The sequence below is a fragment of the Mus pahari genome, chromosome 5 (assembly GCF_900095145.1).
Source record: "Mus pahari chromosome 5, PAHARI_EIJ_v1.1, whole genome shotgun sequence".
Classification (NCBI taxonomy): Eukaryota; Metazoa; Chordata; class Mammalia; order Rodentia; family Muridae; genus Mus; species Mus pahari.
This window is the reverse complement of record NC_034594.1, coordinates 551,433-565,716: the sequence shown is the minus strand read 5'-3', so window position 1 is coordinate 565,716 and position 14,284 is coordinate 551,433. Positions and strand designations below refer to the sequence as shown.

General features: G+C 39.9%; 1 pseudogene; it reads right to left on the bottom strand.

Moving 5' to 3' along the window:
• Window positions 1-12,893: 12,893 nt before the first annotated feature.
• LOC110321332 lies at window positions 12,894-13,999 on the bottom strand (annotated as a pseudogene).
• Between the last annotated feature and the right edge of the window lie 285 nt (window positions 14,000-14,284).

Below are 14,284 nucleotides of genomic sequence, written 5' to 3'. Positions count from 1 at the left end.
AGTTTAACTGTTTAACTGTTAAGTAAATGTGTGACTTTGGACTTCCCCTGTTTCCTGCCCAACCCTCCTCCCTCCTTTGTAGTTTCTGCCTTCATAAGCCTGTCACAAAGTCGGGTCAGGGTCGACCTCCTCTACCCCTCCGTGGCATATGAGTTTCAACCCCAGCATGCTGGCCTGAGCTCAATAAACTTCCTTGTGTGATTACAGCAAGTTCGGTCTCAGTATCTCACTGGGTGCGCGCTATTCCTGAGACTTGAGTGAGGGTCTCCTCTGGGGGATCTTTCAATTCTATCTTTATAAAGTACTTAACCTTTATTTTTGGTAACCTTTATTTTTGGTAACACAGTGTGACAGTTTTATTCTTTCTCTTTATATTTATTAAATATAAGTAACTTCTTGGTCTACCTAATTTGAAAATGAGAAATGGATTATAATTTAAGGAGAAACAATTTATAGCCAAAGAATAAATATTTATGAATAGGCCAAATCTCTGGTTCTACAATTTTCAGTTGATAAGTATTTAATGACAGAATATTATATATCAAAAAACAAAGCAGTGTCATCACTAGGAAGGTAGCTGAGCCATGGAAGTAAGCCAGTAATAATCTTTCCTTTGTGGTTTATGATTCAGTTCATGTCTGTAGGTTCCTGCTTTGTGTTTCTGTTCTGATTTTGCTTAGTGATGGACTATTTCATAGAAGTATAAATAAACCCCTTGTACCCTTGAGTCACTTTTGGTCATGGTGTTTATCACAAAACAAATAAAACTAGTATATGAGATGAATGAAAAATGTATAAAAGACAGTATAGCTTTTAGAAGTGCTCACATTCTAGACCCAGTGGCTTTGCAACCTGGCCTTCATCATCACCATCACTAGAGGTCAATGTGACATGTCAACTAATACAAAATATCTTCATCCTCACATATGCACATGCTCCATAATTCCCTTTATAAACCCCAGTCCATCATGCCTTCATCCCCCTTTATCCCCCCTCCTTCTCCTTTCTTTCTCTCATCTCAACTAGAGGTGGCCTTTCATATGTACCTCCCTGACCCCAATAAATCTCTTGTGTGTAGACTCTTGTTGCATGATGTGATGTTTGGCCCTCCTATCTCCAGGATACCCAATTGCCATAAAATTGTTTCATTGATGTTGTGACTCAGAAGGTCCTTCCTGGTGCCTATGCTCCTCTTTGGATTTTGAGCCACACTTAGACTATACCCACCTGTTCCATCCACAAAAGATCTACCTTCTGAATCACCAACTGCTTGGCCTTCCATCCATTAGCAGAAGTTGGTAAGTGATCCCTCTTGGTAATTGTAAATTCCTCCCTGACTCTCCAGTACTCTTGGAGGTCGAGGCACTCACCCTATTTCCAGCCTTTTGGTGAGGCTTTGTTTTTGAGCTGGGTTTTTCATTTTTTGGCTTTCCTTGAATGCCTTGGTACTAGCTATCAAGTCTGGTCAGACTGTTAGCCTTGACCCTCATTAAGCACAGCGATAACCCACTGAATGGCATGTATCTTCCTTGTTTCATCCTCCCTGAGTCCAGTGGATACTGTAGATTGCAGTTTGAGGACCTTCTTCTTTCTCACATGTGGGAACAACCTTGACCATACCTTCTTGTCCCACTTTGGAATGCCTTTTAGAAAACCTCCAGCCTCTAGACATGAAGGTCCTTAAATTTATTCTTTTTCAGAATAAAAAATCTGGCCTCAATATCCCTTAATCAATCTAAATGTGACTGAGTAGCAACAATATAGATTCCAATACTAATCAGAACTTGTATAAAAATTGCAAGCTATCAGGAAGATGCTCACTCTTCCCAATTCTATTTTTCTCTGCTTCAAGGTCAGCTTGTTTTGTCTTGTCTATGTCCTCCTCAAACCCCCAATCACCCCACCCCCATGTCAATGTCTTATCTTAAAGTTAGGCTTGATGGATCTGTAAGTTACAAAATGGGAGCCTAGAGCCAGAGCCAGAAGGATGGGGCCTTTCGTGGGCAGCATTTCTCTGCTCCTTTCTGCAGTGTCCTCTTTGTGTATTGGGTCCAGGGGAGGGAGGGATGTACATTCATATGCATGGGTGCGAATGTGTGTGTGTATATATATTTATGTGTGGTTTTTGTCTTGTTTTGTTTTGTTTTGTTTTGTTTTGTTTTGAGACAGGGTTTCTCTGTGTAGCCCTGGCTGTCCAGGAACTCACTTTGTAGACCAAGCTGGCCTCAGACTCTGAGGTCTGCCAGTCTCTGCCTCCTGAATGCTGAGATTAAAGGTTGAGCATCCTCTTCTAAGGTATAGTCTGATCATTTGTTTCTGCTTGCTTCTGACATCCACAAGATTTGATTCCCAATTCTAGCATCTGATTCTTCAGTTACTGCTTCCCTCCTTTTTAACCATTTGTCTCTTATCTCTCTGGGCCCTGGTCTACTATGTGCTCCAAGTAGGCAGCTACATTTCTCTCTGGCTCCTACAGTGTGCAATACTTCTGACCTGCTACACCCATGTGGACATCTACTTTTGCTCCTGTTCTCCTTTTCTTTCCTCTTCCTAGGAGCTGCCTGCTAAGCTGAGCAGCTTTGTCACATCCTTCTAGGCCTCTGTGACCTTGGCCCCCCTGTCTCACAGCTCTCTCCTCATTATCTCCTGCAACTTCTTCAATCCTGAGCCTGTCTAGGCCACTGTTCACTCTCTTTCAGCTCTGTCTTAGAGCTTATCGAAATTTGTTCCAGTGGAATTATGTTAGATCCACCAAAGGCTAAAATCTTGGCTCACTTGATTTTCAAATTCTCACAAATTATAACAAGTACCCTTTCACAAACAGATTGTGTGTTTTTTGATGATCCCTAATCTTTTATAACTAAACTCACTCTACTCTGTCTGCTCTCCCCTTTCAAAAGTCTGTTATCTCTGAGGTTCTGCTTCCTGCTCTTAAAAAACCTTTTATCTCTATGATTTCTCTACACCGTCCTTTCAAAATTTCCTAAGACTATGCTGTAAATTATCTCACTTCTCACAATCTTTAAGTCCATTGGATATTGGTTGAAATCTGTAAAATCTGTAACAAAATTTGGCTTTAAATTTATAGAAAAGGCTTATAATTTAAAATGTATATAGAGATTACCTTTAATTGCTACAATTTACTATATTATATGAAATTCAACTCTGTGTATGTGTGCATGTAACTTTTACTTAACTCTCATTAAAAATAAAAAATATAGATCTACTAGAAAAATTGGATGTTTTAGATACCAACTGTGTGGTTCTCCTACCTCTTAGCTAATGATGTCACCATTATGGAAGCTATCATGTGACTGGCAGTACCTTTTTCTATGGCTAAAGAAGGCATGGCATGTGACTTAAACATCATCTTAAGATGACCATATGGCATAGAACGATAATTATAAAACTTAGTCTAATGAGCTCCCTGTTTATCATTGTGCCTCCTTTTTAGTTAAGAAAGCAACAAGCCTCTAGAAGGCTTCAGATTGGTATGGGTTTTTATATGATGATAAAAATGTCAGGGTATAGTTGCTATAACATGCTGTATATATGGCTTCACTCTGGTTTAAATATACTGTGAATGATGATTAAAAATTGAAGGTTATTGAACATACTTCAGGATGCTTCCCTCTGGATCCAGGATTAACCAGCAGAGACCAATTTCCAAGCACAAACCAAATGCAAAGAGATACTTTATTTAAAAAGGCAAAGGGACTAGATGGCTAAATCGGAATCAGGCAGAAACAGCAGCAAATTGCTTTGCAAGTATTAGTTTAAACAGGGGAAAGGGGAAGGTCTGTGTTAGAATGAGGTAGGATGTCTTGGTAAGTTCTGGTTGGGCATTTTTATTAGATTAGTCAAAGAATTGGATTTTGTTTTCTAGACCTTGATGGTCAAGGACTAGTTGGACATTGGTGATCAGTCACAGGAATGAGTAAGTGGTCAAATAAGGATCTAGACCTTGATGGCTAGCGTTAGGAATGCAATCTAACAAATAGGTTAGAAAATGGGAGAAGTGTAAAAGGCAAAACCTATACAACATCTTTGATGCTTGGGTATGTGTTTGCTCAGACCTATTGGAGCTCTTCAGTTATAAAGGTCTACTCAAGCCGGGCGTGGTGGCGCATGCCTTTAATCCCAGCACTCGGGAGGCAGAGGCAGGCGGATTTCTGAGTTCGAGGCCAGTCTGGTCTACAAAGTGACCAGGACAGCCAGGACTATACAGAGAAACCCTGTCTCGAAAAACCAAAAAAAAAAAAAAAAAAGGTCTACTCAGATTAACAAAAGCTGAAGTAGACAGTCACACCTAGCTACTTTTATCATTGCCTACTGCTCAAAACCAAGTTTCTAGGAAATTTAGATAGGTAACAATATATGTTTAATAAATAAGTTATATTTGATAAATAAGGATTATGAAGTTCTAAGGTCTACTCAAGTTCACAGTAATATTTGTGAAGCTTCTTTTTATCTTTGCTCACTTTTTAAAGCTTGAACTATTTGTAAAAATTAAGCCAAGCAAAAAATATGATATTCTATAATGATACACTATGAAAACATCAAAAAGTTGTGAATCTCCCAATGGACTGTATTTATGATTAAAACTTTAATTTGATACCAAAATAATTTCAGTTCAAAATTGTTATTTTTAAGGGTAAACCTAGCAAGGATGAGATGTAAAGTTATAATCTTATTAAAAAAATACTGAATTACTGTATACTGAAAGAAAATTAAGACATATAAGTTAATAGCCAGTGACTTTACAAGTGATTCTTTAATCAATAAAAAGTGTTCAAACCTATCCTGTAGTCATGCTAACTCATAATGTGATTAAATAAAGGAATAAGCATTTTTTATCCTCATGCGTATGCTTTCAAAGTTAAGTCTAAAATGAATAACTAAAAACAAGCAAGTTTGTTTAGCTTAGATATATTTCCTTAAAACTTAACAGAGATCTTTTGAACATGGAATTTCAGGTGTGTGGTGGAAGGGAAGAGCAAGGGAAGACAGAAAAAGCTTTCTGTGATAGGAAGAAGTGCCAGCTCTTGGCAGCAGCCCTAAGATCTCCTTCAAGGAATATGATGGGGCACCAAACTGTCTCACTGGAACTTATTTAAAATGCAGCAAAACTGGATACTGAGTGAAAACTGCCCTTAACATTTCCTGTGGCTAGGACCAAGTGTGAACAAGCAAGACACTGGGGAGTTGATTGCTATATTTGTCTAGACAAGGTGGCTCTGTTCCCCCAATTCCTCTTCCACAGAAATGTGGGGAGATCTTCTGGGCTTGATGACTAAAGACTGATGCTGCTCTGGGATCTCTACCCACAACAAAATCCAGATTACCACAGAAAGACCTAGGGTAATTGTCCAGGCAGTCAGTAAATCTCTGTCATTTTTAATAGAGTCGGGAAATACTTGGTCTATAATTCCAGCATACTCAGATGAAATTTATCCTTCTCAAGTCTCTAATGGCATTGATGACTAGGCAAATGGTAAATGTACCAGTTTAATAGCAGCAAGCACACCAGCTCCTCCCCCCAAGGCTTCATCTGGCTTCTTGGTTCTCTTCATGAGTAAACATCAGACCTAAGAAGTCACTAGAGACCTCCAAGAGAAGGAGAAACTATTTAACTTGTAACTAGACACAGAAAAGAGGTAAATTCACAAAACAGATTTCAAAGTAACTTTTTACTATTGCTTTACTTACAGACACTTGCTTTCATAATGACTGCTGCCAGCAATCTACTTCCTGTGTCTTATAATAAATGACTGGACAAAAATGTTTGAAGTTTATGTATGTTCTGAGTTATGGATGGTCTAAGAAAGGTATCTAGGGTACATAAGTACACGTTACAAAGATCTGAAGATGGAAGATGTGGAAGCTTAAGTAAGTTATAAACATCTAAGAAAGTGTTTTAAGATATGTAAATGCAAACAAAAATAAAGAAATTGTTTATTTAATTAGATATTTTCCTTATTTAAATTTCAAATGCTATCCCAAAAGTTCCCTATACCCCTCTCCTCGCCTACCCACCCACTCCAACTTCTTGGCCCTGGCATTCCCATGTATAGGGGCATATAAAGTTTGTAAGATCTAGGGGCCTCTCTTCCGAGTAATGGCTGACTAGGCCATCTTCTGCTATATATGCAATTAGAGACACGAACTCTGGGGGTACTGATTAGTTCATATTGTTGTTCCACCTATAGCGTTACAGACCCCTTCAGCTCCTTGGGTAATTCCCTAGCTCCTCCATTGGGGGTCCTGTGTTCCATCCAATCAATGACTGTGAGCTTCCACTTCTATATTTTCCAGACACTAGTATAGCATCACACAAGACATCTATATCCGGGTCCTTTCAGTAAAATCTTGCTGGCATATACAATAGTGTCTACGATTGGTGGCTGATTGTGGGATGGATCCCCATGAGAAGTAGTCTATGGATGATCCATCCTTTCAACTTACTCCTAAATTTGTCTCTGTAATTCCTTTTATGGGTATTTTGTTCCCTATTCTAAGGAGGAATGAAGTATCCACACATTGGTCTGCCTTCTTGATTTTCTTATGTTTTGCAAATTGTATCTTAGGTATTCTAAGTTTCTGGGCTAATATCCAATTATCAGTGAGTGCATATCAAGTGACTTCTTTTGTGATATGGTTACATCATTAAGGATGATATCTTCCTGATGCATCCATTAGCCCAAGAATGTCATAAATCGATTGTTTTTAATAGCTGTTTTTAATTGTTTTTAATTGTTCCTATTTCTCCACATCCTTGCCAGCATCGGCTGTCACCTGAATTGTTGATCTTAGCCATTCTGACTGGTGTGAGGTGGAATTTCAGGATTGTTTTGATTTGCATTTCCCTGATGATTAAGGATGTTGAACATTTTTTCAGCTGCTTCTCAGCCATTCAGTATTCATCAGTTGAAAATTCTTTGTCCACATCTGTAACCCCTTTTTAAATGGAGTTATTTGAATTTCTGGAGTCCAGCTTCTTGAGCTTTTTGTGTATATTGGGTATTGGTCCCCTATCAGATTTAGGATTGGTAAAAATCCTTTCCCAATCTGTTGGTGGCCTTTCTATCTTGTTGACAGTGTCTTTTGCCTTACAGAAGCTTTTCAATTTCATGAGGTCCCATTTGTCAATTCTTGATCTTACAGCACAAGCCATTGCTGTTCTGTTTAGGAATTTTTCCCTTGTGCCCATATCTTAGAGGCTTTTCCCCACTATCTCCTCTATAAATTTCAGTGTCTGTGGTTTTACGTGGAGGTTTTTGATCTACTTAGACTTGAGCTTTGTACAAGGAGATAAGAATGTATCAATTCACATTCTTCTACATGAAAACCACCAGTTGTGCCAGTATCATTTGTTGAAAATGCTGTCATTTTTCCACTGGAAGTGGAAACCTCTGTTGAGACTAGTCTTCTCATTGTGTCCTTGATTTCATGGATGTTTTGAGTTAAGATCTTTTTGCATTTTGCATTTTCTTTGATTGTCATGCCCATGTTCTCCATGGAGTCTTCTGCACCTGAAATTCTCTCTTCCATCTCTTGCATTCTTTTGCTTATGCTCGCATCTATGTTTCCTGATTTCTTTCCTAGGGTTTCTATCTCCAGAGTTGTCTCACTTTGGGTTTTCTTTATTGTTTCTACATCTCTTTTTAGGTCTTGGATGATTTTGTTCAATTCTATCACATGTTGATTGTCTTTTCCTGTAATTCTTTAAGTGATTTTTTTGTTTCTTCTTTAAGCACTTTTACCTGTTTAGCAGTGTTTTCCTATATTTCTTGAAATGAGTTATTAATGCCCTTCTTAAAGTCTTCTACCAGCATCATGAGATATGCTTTTAAATTCGAATCATGCTTTTCGGGTGTATTGGGGTATCCAGGACTGGCTGAGGTGGGAGTGCTGTGTTCTGATGATGGTGAGTGGTCTTGGTTTCTGTTAGTAAGATTCTTACATTCACCCTCTGGTAATCTCTGGTGTTAGTTGTTATAGTTGTCTCTGGTTGGAGCTTGTTCCTCCTGTGATTCTGTTAGCCTCTGTCAGCAGTCCTGGGAGTCCAGCTCTCTCCTGAGTCTCAGTGGTCAGAGTACTCTCTGTAGGCAAGCTCTCCTCTTACAGGGAAGGTGCACAAAGGTCTGGCATTCAGACATGCCTCCTGGCTGAAGATGAAGGCCTGAAACAGGGTCTGTCCCAGAAGATGTGTTGCCTCTGCAATCTGCGTGTTCACCTGCACAGACTGGTCTCTGAGGGACTCAGGACACAAGATGGCTCCCTCACCTGCTCTGGTGGTCAGAGTCCTCCCAGGTGGCCACCTCTCCTCTGGTGGGGAAGGTGCCCAGATGTCTGGAGCCTGAAATGGGGTTTTTCCCCAAAGCTGTGTCATTTCTTCCTGTCCCAGAACCTGTGTCACTTCTGCAATCTGCACTCCAAGAAAGTGTTTTAAAGTATGTAAATATGACTTGTACAAGTGATTTAAGGTATATATATATATAAATGAAAAATGTTTCTTTTTTTTCTCTTTATGCTGTTTTACTAAGACTTTAAAAGTTCAGACTTTTAACATTCGTCAGTGGTTTTCCAACAAATTTTTAATAAAACTCTGGTAAGCACTGACTGCTATTAAAATCACAAGCTCATGATTTCAAATATTCTTAGGTTATCTTCTAAGTATGGGCTTAAAATGCTTTATATTGTACTAAAAATATCTGTCCAATTTATATACACCTAGTCTTCTGGATAGAAGAAAGAGTGTTTCTTCTTTGAACCCAAAATCATTTTTGGGTCCTCAAGATTTTACTATGACTTAAAGGCATGAGTCTACTGCATTTTCTACAATGAGGATTTCAGTATAGATTATAAGTAGCAGTAAGTCTAACATATCTAAAACATCTCTTATAACTTAAAAAAAAATTCTAGCAAGCTTCACTGAGTTGACTTGAATTCTCCTCTGACAAGTCAAGTGGACTCCAGAAAAGTACTCCTATAAACCAATAGCCTAAGTTTCCTCATTTACTAAAGGTGGGATCTTCCTCCCATTTCCCAGGTCTTGTGATTCTCCTCCCCCAACTACCAGGACCTTGGGCTCAAAATTCTTAAAAGTACACTTAAGAAAAAAAATTTCCCCTAAACTTCTTAATTTTATGTTCTCTCTATAGAATGTATCTGTGGCATCAAATTTCTAGTAAATTAGAGGGTGAAAACTCTTCCAGTGTTACATGTACTTCCCTAGCTATATATGGTTGTATTGAGCCTGGACCATGAGTGAGACAGCCTGCTCTTCCCAGTTTCAGCCAGCATTCTACCTTTCTTGGGTCACCAAAGGTGCTGATGATCCCAGACAGCAGAAAGCAGTCTAAAGATCATAGTAACCTCATTCTTTCCTAATTTTTTGCTTTTTTATAACATGTAAAAGGGGGGGAATGTTAGAACTGATCACATTCCAGAAACAGGTGGTCTCCCATTCAGACTTCAAATGTTATCATTACTAGAGGCCAATGTAAGGCACCACTATGAAACACAAATGTGAAATACCATCACTAATTTGACCAGTGGGGTAGTTTGAATATGCTTGGCCCTGGAAGTGGCACTATTAGGAGGTGTGGCCTTGTTGGAAGAGTGGGTCACTGTGGGCATGGGCAATGACACCCTCCTCCTATCCACATAGGAACAAGTCTTCTCCTGTTTGCTTTCAGATGAAGACGTAGAACTCTCAGCAACTCCTGCACCGTGCCTCCCTGGATGTTTTATTGCTCCTGCCTGGGTAATAGTGGATTGAACTTCTCAACTTGTAAGCCAGCCCCAAATAAATGTTGTCTTTATAAGAGCCGCCTTGTTCATTGTGTCTGTTCACAGCAGTAAAACTCGAACTAAGACAATATGTCTCCACAGTCACAGTCATGTATGCGCATGTTCCATACCCCCTTTATAAATCCTCTGTCAGCATTTTCTCTCTCTCTCTCTCTCTCTCTCTCTCTCTCTCTCTCTCTCTCTCTCTCTCNACACACACACACACACACACACACACACACACACACACACACACACACGCCTGCCCAGAGGTGTCTTTTCACACCCCACCCCCTAAAAATATTTTGCATGCTGTCTTTTTCATGGTGTGGTCTTTGAGGAATCATTGGCTCATCAATCTCCAGGACACCCAATTGCTGCACAACTCTTTCAATAGCGTACATGAAAAGATAGAACTTCAGGTAGACATGAGAAATATGGTGACTTTCCTCAATTTGGGAGTGGGGAGGCAACAAATGAAGGGATTCTAGGCAGCCTAAGCATGGTAAACATGATTCTGACAGGCTTTGTCCTTCTCCCCTATTCCCTCTGCCTGGCTAAAAACTGTTAGATTACATTCCTAGAGCTAGCCACCAAGGTTTATTTCCTTATTTGGCTACCACCTCCTCCTGAGTTTGAGTAATAAAAAGATGACATAAACCCAATTTGTCTCTATTTAAGGGCCAGGTCTGATTTCAAATAGAAGGCCATAAGGTACTACTCCAGATATAAGCCAGAAAATCCAGAACTAAGGTCATAAAACCTCCTCCCATAGAACAGTCTCGGGATGATGACAAGAATGGGAAAAATATCTTATCCCAGGATGGACCATAAATGCTAGGCAGTCCTATTTTATCCTGTAGTTAAAAGTTCATGACATAAGAATACAGACCACTGACCACCTGTCACAAGTCAATCAGAAATTGACCTCAGTGACCTCTCCAGAACTTACCAATGAAATTTTAGGTTACCTAATCCACTCTCTAAATATAGCAGAACTAACATTGTAGTCAAGCAAAGTAATGTGACCGCTTTAACTCTTCCCAATCACCTAGCCCTTCTAAAGAATCCCCATGGTTCTCTATAAGAATACCGTAATGCCTTTATCTGGGGTCACCATTTTGCAGAATGGTTGACCCCAGCATGCTGGCTCTTTCTGCAGAATAAATGTTGTTTGTCTTCGCATTCCATCTGAGTCTAGGTCTTCTGTCAGCGATTTTCTGACCCATACACTACCATGGTTCAGCAATCAGAGCACTCTTTTGTCCACCTTAATTAGCATGCCCAATCAAAAGTAACCCTCATCCTAATACGGGGTTTCCTCTTTTACCTTTATAAACTGCCATTTCCTATGTGCCATGTCTGTCTTCTCTCTATTCCAAGACAGTTCTTTGTATTCTCTGATACCAGAAAAATACCACTTCCCTCCCCTTCCCTCCCCTTCCCTCCCCTTCCCTCCCCTCTCTCTTACACCTTTTCTTTCCTCTGCCTTGTTATCTTCCCCTTCTCTCTCTCTTCCTCTATTTCCTGCTTTGTCCCTTATCCCAGGCCTCTGTCCTTCTGGGGCAAATGAGTCTACTTTGTGCTGAGGATTTTGTCTTGCAGTGTCTGATGGTCCCTAAAACAAAGCCAATGATAATATAGCAAACTCATTTTTATTAGATATTAGATATTTTAGATATTTTATTAGATATTTTCTTCATTTACATTTTAAATGCTATCTCCAAAGCCCCCTATAGCCCCCATGCCCTGTTCCCCAACCCAACCACTCCCACTCCCTGGCCCTGGCATTTCACTGTACTGGGGCATATGATCTTTGCAAAATCAAGGGCCTCTCCTCCCATAGATGGCTGACTAGGCCATCCTCTGCTACATATGCAACTAGAGACACAGCTCTTGGGGGGGGGGGCACTGGTTAGTTCATATTGTTGTTCCTCTTATAGGGTTGCAGGCCCTTTAGTTCCTTAGGTACTTTCTCTAGCTCCTTCATTAGGGGCCCTTGTCCGATCCAATAGATAACTGTGAGCATCCACTTCTGTATTTGTCAGGCACTGGCATAGCCTCACAAGAGACAGCCAAGGTCCTGTCAGCAAACTCTTTCTGGCATATGCAATAGTGTCTGGGTTTGGTGGTTGTATATGGGATGGATCCCTGGATGGGGCAAACTCTTATCTTTTCTGAATGTGTTATAGGTCTCATGCTCACAAGTTGTTCTTGGTGAAGAATGCCAAATACATTCTAATCCAGTGGCTCAATGAGTTAAGAGGGGACAATACTCTCTGTGGGGTCTTTGTTTGTAAGAAATACAAGGATGATCCTTTGATTTCCAACAACTTGAATTTTGTTCTTCCTGCAGAAAATAATGTCAAAGTAAAGGGTTTAAGGAATTATCACATTTCTATAGAAGGGAGAAGAATGCATTGGTAGAATCAGACTTAACTCTCAATCTGTTTGCCTTCTGTCAGTGTTCATATTTTTTTAAAATCACTGTTTCAAGAGGTAGGAATATGTGTGTATAAAATCAGTGCTGTCATCTGAGGTTCTTTACAGAAACAGGTGGTTTTGGACCTTGCCTGTAGCAATAGCCTTTGATCATTTGGGGACTAGTGATATCCCCTAGGCAGATCTAGTTAAATAGTTATTTGTAGTCATTTAAATACATCCGTTATGTTGTATCTTTAATCTTCTTGCACTTATAATAGGCTCACTGTGTGAAAATATTTGAAAAGATTTCTCCCCACAGTTACACTTCACCTTTTCCTTTCTAGGGATACATGTGATAGAATTTTTCTCTCTAAAAAATAATTTAAAGGCTATATAAGCATGAATATTTGATAAATACAATTATAGGCAAGCCTAGAAAAAAAATTGTTTGAGTGAGTTCCTACAAGGACTTAGGCATAACTCACTGTTTTTATTCAGATGTCACTTTTGAATAGAAAGTCAGGTTTTTCATGGATCCCAGCATGAAAGGAAATCATTTCATTTACTGTTGGGAAAAATAGAGTATATATAAAGTGGCTAAGAATACCCATTATGAAAAACACAGTCACAATGTACCCTCCCATCCCCCAGCCCATCCCCAGCCTGGCACCTCCTCAGATCATCTGGAAGTTGGTAGGACAAAAGAGCTCCCACAGCTGATCCTTGAAGTCCAGGTCAAGTGTAAAGTCTAAGTAATGCTTCTTTTTGGTGTTGGACCCCATTATAATGATATCATAGATCTCCTCCTTACCAGTCTTCACTGTTAGATAGTCCTCCATGTAGAACACAATTGTCTTCCAGTATGTATATGGGGACTCAGGAGTAGTAGAGAAGCCAGTCCTCTTGTGGCATCAGGTGAACTCGATGTTGAAGTAGGCTACCAGTGCATGGCATACATGTAGTCATTCCTCTTCACCTGCAGACAAAGGCAGGGATTGTGTGTATGTGTGTGTGTGTGTGTGTGTGTGTGTGTGTGTGTGAAGGTCAGATCCTCCACCTTGATTGTAAGATGTCTGTATCCTTTATGAGATGACCAGCTGCTTTGGGTCCACCACGTTCACCAGGGTCTTTCTAATGGCCACCTCTTTAATTCAGGACATATCAAAACCATATACATTCTTTCACCAGTGTATTCTTTAGTCTTTATACTGTCTGTCCTCAATGGTTATCACATACAGGGTGGCACAGTCTTGGAAGATGAGGCCATTGGGTGCCAGCCACTTGTCCTGATCATGCAGCATGGTGTTGAGCATGGACTCAGAAGAGGCTATAACCCATCCAATTGTTGATGATGATGCCCTCCTCCTCCATGGGCAGCTCCACCTCCTCTACCTTGCCCGTGATGATGGTTGCCACATGGTCTAACTTGTTGGCTTTTATGATCTTCACAGCATAATTGGAGATAGTGGAACACTTAATCCCAATAACCTTGTGGGCCCTTGTCTTTGCAGTAAAAATGCGGAGGATACCTGTGCCTGAGCCCACATCCGGTACCACCTTGTCTTTGAAGAGATGCTGATTGTGAATCATGGAGTTGTGGTTTTGTGATTGAAAGTACCTCATCCTTTAACATCTCCTTGTGAGTGCCAAAGTGATCATAGGAGTCAAAGTAGTAGTCTTTGGACGTCGTGTCCTCAGAGTTGGGTTTCTTAATACTTTCTGGTTGGACACAAGAAAACTCCATGATGCAGTTTGTGGCCTCAGCTGCCACAATCTTCATCAGAGTCCTCAAGCCTCCAAGACCCTCTCCACCATTCTCTTTTCTCAGATACAATTCTTAAAAGAGAATCTCAACTTGATATATGAGAAAATATGGTGAAGGCAATCATATGCTTATAATTGTGTGTTTATCCAATCAATATGCTTTCTACTTTTCATAGAGGTAAGTGGAGACACAGATTATGTTAGAGTCCATAATTGAGAAATTCAGAACTCAAGCAGTAAGTTGGTAGCAGGAACTGAAACACAAACTCTGGAAGATCACCATTTACTGCTTATGTTTCAT